This window comes from Pleurodeles waltl, chromosome 12 (genome assembly GCF_031143425.1).
Source record: "Pleurodeles waltl isolate 20211129_DDA chromosome 12, aPleWal1.hap1.20221129, whole genome shotgun sequence".
Taxonomy (NCBI): Eukaryota; Metazoa; Chordata; class Amphibia; order Caudata; family Salamandridae; genus Pleurodeles; species Pleurodeles waltl.
Genome location: NC_090451.1, coordinates 381,498,412 through 381,511,293, shown reverse-complemented (window position 1 = coordinate 381,511,293; position 12,882 = coordinate 381,498,412).

The window sequence follows — 12,882 nt, the reverse complement described above, 5'->3', positions numbered from 1 at the left end:
GTGGCATTTTCAAACTCACAATCGAAAAACCAGCTTCACTAAAAGATGTATTTTTAAATTATGGAATTGTAAACTCCATATTTCTATCTGCTCTCAAAGGGAAGTTTCACTTTAAAGTTATTTAAAGGCAGCCCCCGTGTTAATCTTCGAGAGAGATAGGCCTTGCAACAGTGAAACCCAAATTTGGCAGTATTTCACTGTTAGGACATGTAAAACGCACCAGTACATGTCCTACCTTTTAAATACACTGCATCCTGCCCATGGGGCTATCTAGGGCCTACCTCAGGAGTGCCTTACATGTGTCAAAAGGGAAGGTTTGGGTCTAGCAAGTGGGTACACTTGTCAATTCGAATTGGCAGTTTAAAACTGCACACACAGACACTGAAATGACAGGTCTGAGCCATCTTTACAGGGCTACTTATGTGGGTGACACAATCAGTGCTGCAGGCCCACTAGTAGCATTTGATTTACAGGCCCTGGGCACCTCAAGTGCACTTTATTAGGGACTTACAAATCAAATATGCCAATCATCGATAAACCAATCATTAGTACAATTTACATAGGGGGCACTTGCACTTTAGCACTGATAAGCAGTGGTAAAGTGCGCAGAGACAATAAACCAGCAAAAACAGAGTCCAGTTAATCAAAAAAACAGGCGGTCAGAAGACAAAAAGACAGGGGAGACATGCCAAAAAGCTGCCAGGTCTCACAAACACATTATACAAATCTTGGGTGTTACATATCTGTATGCAGAATGCATTTAGGTTTGGGCATACATTTAAACGTTGAGACATACCATGAGTCCTGGGATTATTTTTGGATATTGAAAGATTTACAGGTACCATTTGGACATATGGCAGGTGATGGGCTTTGGTAGCTGTAATGTTCGGTCTAACAATATACATTGACTGTTAACACTTAGATACCATAGGTATGTTGGTAACGTACATGAACAAGACAGTGGCAAAAGATGAGCTGTGAGCATTTATGACATTGCATCTTTGTGCCATTTTTGTGTGGTAATTTACCAGACTCCCCTCCCCCGGGATTTCCTGTCAAGCCCTCAGTATGCAGGATGGCTAAGACCTTTTCCTACCAGGAAAAGAGTGTTATTGGGGCACTGGCGTGACAGTTTTCTTGGCCTGCAACTGGTGCCTGGAGACCATTTGCACATTCACTTTGTCATGCATAACTTCCATCGGAAGCCTCAATCATTTACACCAGATTTTAAATCAAGTATCTCACTGCTTCGATGCAGAAAAATTTGATGACAAACATTTTTACCCACTCTTGGTCCATATAAAGGCCTTCTACACCAGACAGACATGGGTCTCTTGGAGCATGCTGGCTCAGCTCTGCTTGTCTGCTTTGACTGAAAGCAGAAAGAACAGCGACAGGAGGGAGAAGAAAGGCAGTGAAGGTGGTGGAAGTTGGTTAAAAATGAAAGGTAAGGTATTTCCTTTTACGTTTGGGTCATGGAGGAATACCATGTTATGTATGAGGTCCTGTTAATCTACTTTCTCTATGTAGCAGTGGAAAGCAAGGACAGAAGACTGTGGTGTCCATACATAACATAACATTATAGATAGGTAAAAAGTAAGTGGGTGTTTTAAAGTAAGGGGATTTTCAACTTGGGATTCTGAGTGAATTCATAAACAACCCGAACTTCACTCTTCTGGTCTATTTGATACCACTCAGAACCACTCGTTAAAAAACATTCCCATAATTATATGTTACCCATTAATCTTTCTAAAGATAATGGCTAGTGAATTATCTATATTGAGAATCATTCATCTCGCAGGCTTAAATTTACATTTCACTAAAGTCAGTGATCTGTCTGTCTGTCAACAGAGCTTTATCGATCAATGATCATCAAAGCAATACATAATCAATATTACCATAAATAGATTTAAAAGTATAAAATATAAAATACTATTCCATCCCAAAAACATAATACCACATGGTAACACCACCTAAAAGAGTAAAATACAAATCTATCCTAAAATCATAATTCTAAGTAAAAAGTGATCACCTCTTCTGGCCTTGCTAAACAGAAAGAGCTTATTCCTCTAATCTTTTACTGATGTAAAAACTCCTTATGTGCCATGCTGATAGTAAATATTTACTAACAGAGATTATTAGCATTTTGGTGGAATCATTTTTTTAAATTCTCAGTGCTGGTGCACATTCCCTGATTCCCATTTCTCGACATAGGTCACGGATCCATTTGGTCCTAGGAACCATGTATGCAGGGCAAAAGAACATGAAGTGCACCACTGTTTCAGAATTAGTACCACACGCAGGACAAATGTCATTAGTCACATTTGGATCCCATCAACACGCCACGGTCTTCAATGGTAAGGTCCCAAAGCGAAATCTAGCATATAGGCTTTTGCCTAAAATATCAGGTATAACGTCTAGATAAGGTTCAAACCTTGGGTACCATTTGGTGTCAATAAATGAATTGGTTAAACGACCGCATGATTTGTGAGTAATCACGTTGTTCCTCAAATAAGACCAATAGGCACGCTTCAGTGCTTTAAGGTGGGCTTTCTCGAGTTTGTGAGGGTTCTCCCAGTAGTCTCCTAACCCCAATGTCTTGAACCAAGTGGATACGTGCTTGACCCACGGAATAGAAGCTGAATTAGTAGATGTTAACAGATCTAAAAGTGAAGCTTTATAGATGTCTAGTTCGGGGACAGTCCATAGCCTGACCCAGTACATCAAGGGTCTTAAGTTTATCAGGTCAGCTATCCGTTTTATACCCAGGTCCAGGAACAAGGGGATCAGTGGGGTACTGGGAGGACAAGCACAGAGGGCCCTAGCAAAACTATTCTCCCCAAGGGTGAGCCTGTTGGTGTTGAAAAAGCCCCATACTTCTGCACCATACACGGCGGCTCCCTGTGCTTTTGCTGCATATATCTTAATAGCCGGGGAGACCGTTTTTGTAGAGGTGCTCCTATAGAAGCGCAAGATGGATGCTGCATTATGCAGGAGAAAACCAGCGCTTTTATTAATCTGTTCTTCCCAAAGTAAATTGTCAGTTATCCTTACTCCTAGGTAATCTATGAAGCTGACCTTGTCCAGAGGATCACCATCAAGAGAGATGGTACACTTCTTCCGTTTCCCAGAGCGCAACATCATAAGCTTCGTTTTCTTAGGATTTAGCTCTAGTCCATAATCCTGGCAGAATGCACTAAATCTATCAATGAGGATTTGCAAACCCATATGGGTCTTTGAAATTAAAAGCGAGTCGTCGGCAAAGAGAAGTATGGGGATTTTATGGGTCCATAAGGTGGGGGCATCGCTCTGGCAGGTCATCATAACCTGCACCACCTCGTTGATGAAAAAAGAGAACAAGAGCGGTGCCAACGCACATCCCTGGCGAACACCCCTATTTATGGGGATTTTGTCCGTCAGTTCGCCTAGGTTACCCCAGCGAACTTGCGCATAAGTTTCCTCATGCAGACGCTTTAGTAAGGAGACTAAATTGCTGGGGACCCCTATTCTGGATAAAACCACCCATAGTTTCTCCCTTGGGACCAGGTCGAAGGCAGATTTCAAATCAACGAATGCAACATATAGTGGCTGGTTAGCAAGAGCAGTGTATTTCCAATACAACACAGCCAGCCTGAAGACCTGGTCCACTGTGCTAATTCTAGGTCGAAAACCTGCCTGGAGGGGGGATAATACCTTGTATTCCTTGGCCCAGTGCATTAATCTACAGAGAAGTTGTTTGGCAAAAATCTTTTGTAGATTGTCTATAAGACGGATCGGCCTATAGTTTGCTGGTAGATTGGCATTTCCCTTTTTATAGAAAGGGTATGATCTCAGCACCCTTCCAGGTTGAAGGGATCTGCCCCCCATCGGAAATGTTATTGGAAAGTGCATTAATATACCAGGCCCATATAGAGGGTTCCGATCTATATAGATCCCCTGGAATCCCATCGGGTCCTGGAGCCTTCCCAATTTTTAGCGAACGAATTGCCTCAGATGTTTCTTCTATGGAGAAGCGGATAGGGACCTCGATTTCTGGGCGACCCCTTCCCGATTGAACAGGTGGGGGTACAGTGTCTTGGAGGAGGCTGAGATCTTCTCTCATGCCATGGTTAGTGGGAACCTCTGGGGTGTCAGTTTTACCATAGAGGGAAGAAAAATGATCCACCCAGCTTTCTGGCTGGATGTGATTCATAATGGTAATTTTATCCCCATGTTCTCTTTTGGCTAAAAGTTCCCAAAATAGGCCATTGTTGTTAGATTCAGTTGCATTTAACAGTTCCTGCCAAATAGAGTCCTCCCAGGTTTTTTTAGCTCGTGAAATGGACTCCTTGTATGTGCGTCTGGTCAGCTGAATATCCCCTATGGACCCTTTCATAATAGCGCTCTTTACCCCTGACTTGGCCCTAGAGCATGTTTCATCGAACCAAGAGTTGTTAATCAGGGTCCCTCCTTGCAACCTTACCCTACTCTTCCTGTAGAAGATATCTTGAAGTTCACCAACCAAAATTCCATGAATATGGAGAATGGGGATGTCTTGGGGGTCATGGTCTTGGTAAGGTGCCAAATTGTCTAAAAAAGATGAGTAGATTGCATGCAACAAATAAGGATTTGACACCACCTTTGGCCATCTGACCTTCGTGGATGTGTTCTTCACAGTAGGAGTGGGAACCATAGTAACTTGGTTATTAGCAGATCGACAAAATACATCCCCAGAGATGGACAGTAACAGCGGATAATGGTCACTCTCACTCCTAAGATCTACCTTCATATCTCTAAGCTGTGGCCACAGTCTTACGTCGACTAAAAAATAATCGATTACACTTGTACAGGTGCCTCGTTTGAAGGTGGGGGCAATATCCAGGTCAGAGGGCATGCGCCCGTTACAGGCCCGAATACCATGTTTCAAGCAGAGTGTGGCTAGTTGAACTGCTGCACGGGTACAAAGACAGTAGCGATCAGAGTTCAGTTGCGCAATCCCCCCATATTAGATCTTCCTCCATGGTTAGGCCACTTAATAGTGTTGATGGTTCAAATGTACAGTTTACGTCCCCAACTATAATCAAATGACATGAAGAATGAATAGTATCTAGAAACTCAAGGAGCTGGGTTAGGGTCTGAGATTCTACTCCGCGTGAAACTGATCGAGCATAAACATTAATGAGGGTTATGATAAAATTCTGGTGAAATGTTAGTTGCAACCCCATCAAATCGACACAATCAAGTTGTAAGATCTTATAGTCACATTGTAATCTTTTGTTCAAGAGAATTAGCAGCCCCCTTTTAGCGCGACCTGGCCCTTTTTCTGAAGGTTGGGCAGGGACATTAAAGGAAAGAAACCCATCGATAGTAATCATGTCCTCAGCCCAGGTTTCCTGAAAGAGGCAAATGTCTTGGGTTTTTATATATGAACACCAGTCCTTGTCATCCAGTTTCCTCCCAATACCAGCTAGGTTCCAAGACAGTAGTGATAGTCCACCAGTAACATCAGGTGTGATGCTAATTAACTGTGGGACATCCTGTGGTGTTGGCTCAATAATAGGGCTCAAGGGTGGCTCCTCGGTTCTATCCCCACTAGGAACTTCTTGGCTTATAGACAGTCATACAGGCTTGGGCGAGGTGGTGTCAGCATACCCGCTTGGAGTAGTATTATTGGTCGTTTGCACATTTGTTTGGACCTGTAGTGCGTCAACTATCCCAAACTCTAAGTTGATACCTCCCCTTTTCCCTTTAAGACAAGATGGGCGAGTACGAATATCAAAAGCAGTGAGATGATCAATCAGGGAGTTATCATAAAACTCAAAAGAAAGGATATCGTGGTTGGACTCCGGGGGGCTCAGCCATTTGGCATTTGAGATGTCCGTGCGTACGACCGATAAACAGCCCGTTGGTTCCAAAGCCAATAGATGGCTTTGTTTATCCTAGACTCGTGGTCCTCTTCCGCTCCTTGTGACAACCTGGGAACATTGGTCACAAAAAAAGTCAGTGATCTATTTAGGAACATATATTACAGTTGAGGTGACATCATCCATCTATTACAAGTTTTTTTCTGTGTGTCAGCTCCAGGGAGTCAGAGTGTCATCAGTCACAGAGTGTGTTGTACAGATATTGCCACATGGCATATCATATGTCATACTAGAATAAGTGAACTATAGCATATTGGGCAAAATACTAAAACAACTACTTATTGTAGATATCAATCTGCTTGTACATCAGGTTGAGCTTATCAGTAAAAAGAGGCAGAATGAAGATATCCAGTGTCTTGGTTTCTTTCTCTTTATCTAGCCCCATTCCCCTGTCACTCGTTCCACTGCTCACTGGCATACATTTCCTCTACATAGTCACCAGTGGGTTCAGGGCAGTGTAGATGCTAGCATTGCTTCTAATGAATCAGGACTACCAGGTTAATGCAATCCTGACACTTCAGTCCCATAAGCACTGGGGAAAGTGCATAAATGGGGAGGCAATACACTATTCTAACTCCAGTTGCACACACTAGGGAAAGTACAAAAATTGTAGAAGTTACATTTACTATTACTATAGTCCCCAAACACTGGGTAAGTGCAAAACATGGGTGAGGTAACATTTCCTGTTCTGCCATCCCACAAACATTAGAGAACAGGGAAAATATTAAGGGGGTGACATATTATTTTCTGTTCTAACTACACCCCGACAAACATTGGTGAAGTGCATAAATGGGGGCAGCAATAGACTAGTCTAACTCCAGTCCCATACACATTACAAAAATTGCTGCACTCAAAAATGCCTTTGTGATTAGGCCCTAATAGTTTTAGCAATGACAATACTGACAAATAGAAAAAAGACATGACTATCTTTGATAGTATGTCCCACAATATTTTTGGAATAACAAGAATTTTACCACAACATTGTGACCCAACCATATTTCCAGCATTGTTTTCAGGAACTTTACCAGTAATAGTGGTGGTAATGATAGTGCTAATAATTGTAGTGCTGGTAGTACTAGTGGTGGTGATAATGGAGGTGATAATGCAGTTGGTCGAGATAATATTGGTGGAAATGTTGTGGGGGCAATGGTGTTCATATTCAGGTAGTAATTATATTGGTGAGGTTGGTAATGGTAGTAAGTGTGGTAGTAAGTGTGGTAGTACCGGTGGTGGTGGTAATAGGGGTGATAATGTTGGTAGTGGTAGTGGTAATAGTGGTTGTGGTAATGGTGTTGGATTCATGTTCATACTAATGGTGGCAATAATCAGGTTGGTGGGAGTAATAGTGGTGCTGTTTATGGTGGTTGTAGTCATAGTGGCGATTATGGTGGTTATGGAGGTGGTAGCAAAGTTGGTGGTGATGAAGGGAGCAATGGTGGTAAAAGTGTTAACTTTGAAGTTGGTGTTAGTGGTTATAGTGATGGTAATCTTGGTGGTAAGAGCACCTGTAGTAATGTTGGTGGCAATGACAGTAATGGTGGTGGTAGAAATTGCAATGGTTGTGGTGATAATCATGGGTCAAATGAAAATACTGCATTGAAAGAAAATACAAAGAAGAATGTCTTCTGTATGAAATGTGCATGAAATAAAAAAGCAATAAAAGAATACCTCATAAATTGAGATGTAAGCACTCCACAGGGGTATACCGATAGACTAAAACATTAAGATACAGGGCAGGAGCCGTATTGCTCTCGGAGAAATGAAAGCCCATTTTATGGGTATTTTCAAGAGTTAGAAAGATTACATCATGAGACAGTCATGCTAAAATGCACTACAGTTGCTCTTGATATTGCATCTTCTTACTAGAACTGCCAAGAGCCAGACTGGAAACCAAAATTAGCCTTGGTAAAAATGTTCCAACCACCCCCACTTTACAGAAAGCCACTACTAGTGTGAAACTATTAGAGCAAGTCCCCAGGGAAAATGCCAAATTGGCAGAATGGCTAATCCAACCTTGGGCCTGCCGCCTTTAGATGTATCCTGAGAAAGTGCTGTCATCTACTTAAATGCCTTCCCATGCCTCTTATCATTCATGGGCCTTGGACCAAGCTGCCAAAAAGTTCAACTTGTGGATCACCAACTGCGTGACACCATTGCTCCCTTCAAGACCAGCAGACACAGGAGCTCCACCAAGCAGGCAAAATGGCACACCAAGATACTGACAACAGCAAACCACCACTACAAGTAACTGGAAAGAAGAGGCACACAAGCAAGGACATCTCAGACAGGACCACCTTCAAGACCTTCCTGAACTTGTACCATCAGCTACTGAGAGAAACAAAGAAGAAAGCTCTAGCCGACCACATGGTGTTCAGTTTCAACCCAGCAAAGAGCTTTTCAACTTCGTCAGCGAGTTTGCCAACCCTGCAGCCACAGAAAACAGTATCACCCCTTCATAAGAAGTATGGGCCTGATTTGGAATTTAGCGGATGGGGTTACTCCATCACAAATGTGACGATATACTGTCTGCCATTTTACAATTTCATTATAGACTGAGGAACTTATAATATGGTGGACGGGATATCTGTCACATTTGTGAAGGAGTAACCCCTCTGCCAAACTCTAAATCAGGCCTCATGTGGCAGACTTGCTGACTTTTACAATGAAAAGTCTACTGTCATCTATAAGAACTTCAAATCCCAGCCCAGGCCCTCAGACTTCCTTCACCTTCACACACTCACAGAAATCAAGACAGATTACTGATTTTCCTTATGGGACCAGCTTACCCCCCAGGACACACCAACCATCATGAACTCTAATCACTCAGAAGCACCACATTTTCAACCTCCGAAGCCACAGGATCAGCAGTGAACTTACCACCCTCTTCAATTCCCCACTTGTCATGGCCACCTTTCCTAAAGACTCGACACATGCAGCAGTCAAACCACTCCTCAAAAACTCAAACACTCCCACCTCCCTTCTCCCTCTCCCCAACAGAGTCCTGGAAAAAGCTATTAACCGACAACTCTTGAAAAATCTGGAGCAGAACCTTCTAGACACCACCCAATCTGGATTCTGCACCAACCACAACACAGAGACTGCCTTGATTACAGCCACCGACTACATCAGAGCCCTCCTTGACCTTGGAGAAACAATGACTGATCCTCCTTGACCTCTCAGCAGCCTTTGGCACCTTTGACACCATATCTTATCACACCCTGATCAGAAGACTGAATCAAATCAGTATCTAAATGGATCATCTCTTTTCTCACTGGAAGAACGCAGAAGTTCCACCTACCTCATTCACCTCTGACCCAAGTACATCATCTGGGTGTCCCTCAAGGGTACTCTCTCAGACCCACCCTCTTCAACACCTGCATGACCCCCTTGGCCAACATGGTCAGATCCCACAGACTAACCATCATATACTATGCAGATGTCACTGAGCTCATCCTCTCACTCTCAGACGTTCCCACCAACACATGAACCATCTTCCACAGGTGCATGACAAGCATCACCAACTGGATGAAGAACAACTGCCAGAAGCTCAAAATGGACGAAACAGAAGTGCTGGTCGTCAGCACTAATACTGCTCCTTAGAACAACTTCTAGTGGCCCTCCGAACCAGGACCATCACCAAAAACAACCAATCACATTAGTAACCTCAGCATAATCCTGAACAGCAAACTGACCATGAAGTCCCAGATCAATGCATTTGTCTCTGCCTGCTTTCGCACACCTCACATGTTACGAACAATCTTCAAATGGCTCCCCCTGAACAATAGACGTACCGTTGCTCAGGCCCTAATCACCAGCCAATAAGACTACAGCAATGCACTCTACCCTGGGATCACCACACACCTTCTGCAGAGAATCCAGAACATATAAAACTCCACTGCCAGACTCATCTCAACTTCCCCAGGAACACCAACATCACCCCCAACTCAGAAATCTCCACTGGCTCCACATACAGAAGAGATGCCAATTCAAACTGATGGTCCACACCTACAAAACACTGCACAACCAAGGCCCAGTCTACATCAACTGTTGCCTGAACTTCCACCACTCTACCGGACAACTACGCTCCACCTTCCTTTCACTCACCCACACCCCCTGCACCCACTGAAGCAACAGAGGAAGATGTTCCTTCTTCTATCTTGTGGCGACATCCTGGAACAACCTCCCTGCAAATATGGACCACCATTTCTCTACTGGAATTCAGGTGAGCAGTAAAGGACTGGCTGTTCCACTTAGTTACCGGAATCATCACGACCCTCAAACGCCTGGATACCATCTTGCATGATTAGTTGCACTATCTAAACCCACTCTAATGACTGATTGATTGAATCCCGTGCAAAATAACGTCAACCACTTCACAGAATGGCTGCCTTTACTATATCCTCTATTTTAAAACATGGGACCTCATTATGACTTTGGCGGTCTTTACCAAAGACTGCTGTGGTGACAGGATCCAAAAGGCCGCTGTGGAGGTGATAATCCGCCTGCCATATCATGACCCACAAACACAAAACTGCCAGAAAGCAGCCAAAATGACAATCCCACCAGAGCCAATGAAGGTGGGAGAGAGTTGGTTGCACCACCCTCCCCGCCATGCCTACAACAAACCGTCCTCTAAATTATGACCCACGAATCACCACAGCGGTCACTCAATGGCAGTTAGCCATTGGCGGTGCAGACCACCACTGTCGATTTTGCCACTCCACACCAACAGTAGGCGACACTGGCCAGATTGAAAAACCCTCACCTGGCACACATACACGCACAGTACACACCCACCAACAGCAATATAAAACAGACCCACACACAACCCACAATTCTTTGCAAACTCAAAACATGTTTTGTCCTCACATACACATTAGTAAGCCTTGTTTGTTGTGCTGGAGGCACCATACTGAATCCATGCATGCAGCCATAGCACATTGTCACTGTTTGGCAAAAATAATTACAGGCAATACCAGACAAGTGATGGGGGCTCAATTAGGCCATTAGAATACATGTCCCAGAACTGATTACGATGAGTAACATGATTAAAGTGTCATTTCTATTTGAGGATTCATTGTAGACCTACCACACACAATAACCCATGAGGCAAGAGAGGGCATGGAAAGCAACTATGAGACAAATGTAGCCACATGGAACCTCTATGTTTTACACAAAGACTGGAACCAGTCTGGCTAACAGGATGCAGGCTCTGTCAGGAACAAACATGAACAAGGCAAATACACAGTGAGCAGACTCTGACGGGGACAAGCAGTAACAACACTGTGGGAACTAAAAACAGTTTGTGCTGTGGTCTGCAACTTTACACAACCCCCCAAGGGCTCTGGTACACAAGTGATTTGTATGCCAATGCAAAACAAGGAAATTCTGAAAATGGCAGCTTCTAAGCAGTTCCAGGCAGCAGCAAGGGCAGGGCAGGTTCAAATGGCTGGTCTGTCTGGTAGTGCTCACAGGTGTGTGCAGCTTCAGTCTTTCACAAGTCGTGGAGTTGAGAATCAAGGCCCATATTTATACTTTTTGACGCTAAACTGCGCTAACGCAGTTTAGCGTCATAAAATTTTGCGCCGTCTAACGCCATTCTGAAGCGCCATGCGGGCGCCGTATTTATGGAATGGCGTTAGACGGCGCAATCAGACCGGCGCTGCCTGGTTTGCGTGGGAAAAAACCACGTAGACCAGACAGCGCCGGCGTAGGGGGAAAATGGCGTATGGGCATCTTAAAATGGGGCAAGTCAGGTTACGTCGAAAAAATCGTCGTAACCCGACTTGCGCCATTTTTTTTCGACGCCCATCCCCCATCAACATGACTCCTATCATTGTAAAGATAGGAGTCATGCCCCCTTGCCCAATGGCCATGCCCAGGGGACTTCTGTCCCCTGGGCATGGTCATTGGGCATAGTGGCATGTAGGGGGGCACAAATCAGGCCCCCCTATGCCACAAAAAATTAAAAAAAAAATACTTACCTGAACTTACCTTAATGTCCATGGGATGGGTCCCTCCGTCCTTGGGTGTCCTCCTGGGGTGGGCAAGGGTGGCAGGGGGGGTCCCTGGGGGCAGGGGAGGGCACTCTGGGCTCATTTTGAGCCCACTTGTCCCTTAACGCCATGCCTGACCCAGGCGTTAAAAAGCGGCGCAAATGCGCCGTTTTTAGCCACGCCCACTCCCGGGCGTCTCTTTTGCCCGGGAGTATAAATACCACGTAAAGGCCTGGGAGTCATTTTTTAAGACGGGAACGCCTCCCTTGCATATCATTAACGCAAGGAAGGGGTTCATGCTAAAAAATGACGCACATTCCGGGAACTTTGGCGCTAGACGCCTCTAACGCCATAGTATAAATATGGCGTTAGTTGGCGTTAGTTTAGCGTCGAATTTGCGTCGAAAAAAACGACGCAAATTCGGCGCAAACGGAGTATAAATACGGGCCCAAGTTCAAAGGGCCAAGTGGACCTTTCACATGGAAAGCAATGGACAGCTGATTACAGGTCTTACTGACTACCAGGCAGTGCATTATTTGACCTGAAGTCCATGCAGACTGATGAACTATGACTATGGCATGCCATCCTGAAGTGGGTAGGACACAGGAGTCTGAATGGGAGTCTGGGTGTGTGTAGCTGAAGAATCTCAGCGTACAGATAGTCCATTTACAGGGTCCCCTAGAGAAGTGTGTGGAAAGACTTAAAACATGACCGTGGCAGGACTTATTACCTGGGATGGACTGCGCAGGGCATGTTTTGTAAGCAATGCTTCTCATACTTGGGGCACTCGTGCTATCCATTTTCCGCTTAGATGGACTTCTTGTCACACATGCTCCTGGCAGAGATAGCGGATGTCACACTTACTGCTGTCAAGGGTCTGGGCATACATTCCTGTTAACAATGCTATAGCACGTCCAATGCCTCATGTATGAGACACTTTTTTTCTTTATGATTGATGGTGTTTTAGTTGTGTGTCATGTGCT